Below are 294 nucleotides of genomic sequence, written 5' to 3' on the forward strand. Positions count from 1 at the left end.
CCCCCGAAAAAAAAAAAGGCAGCGTCCTCACAGGAATACTGAGGCACTGATTTTGAAGAAGGAAAGTGAATGCAAAATTAGCTATCAGCAAGGCTCATCTGTTTTATTACCCGAGAGATAACAGTGAAACCAGAATAAAGTTCTGTAAGTCACAGCAACAGCACAAGTGACTGCCGGGGGAGAGAGTAGAGTAGTGCAGACAGCTTCCCCCATTTCGACAAAACACTTCACCCAGTTTAGAGCTTCTCCAGTCTAGCGGGGAACAATGCACCGCCCACCATACCCAACCGCGAG

At 47.6% G+C, this 294-nt stretch overlaps 1 protein-coding gene across 1 annotated transcript in view; it reads right to left on the reverse strand.

The window, feature by feature from the left end:
- PPP6R3 (protein phosphatase 6 regulatory subunit 3) overlaps positions 1 to 294 on the reverse strand; it is a 65,343-nt gene that overhangs the window by 64,295 nt on the left and 754 nt on the right. The window lies entirely within an intron of this gene.

The sequence above is a fragment of the Aptenodytes forsteri genome, unplaced genomic scaffold (genome assembly GCF_000699145.1).
Source record: "Aptenodytes forsteri isolate BGI_AS27 unplaced genomic scaffold, ASM69914v1 Scaffold17, whole genome shotgun sequence".
In the NCBI taxonomy this organism is placed as follows: domain Eukaryota; kingdom Metazoa; phylum Chordata; class Aves; order Sphenisciformes; family Spheniscidae; genus Aptenodytes; species Aptenodytes forsteri.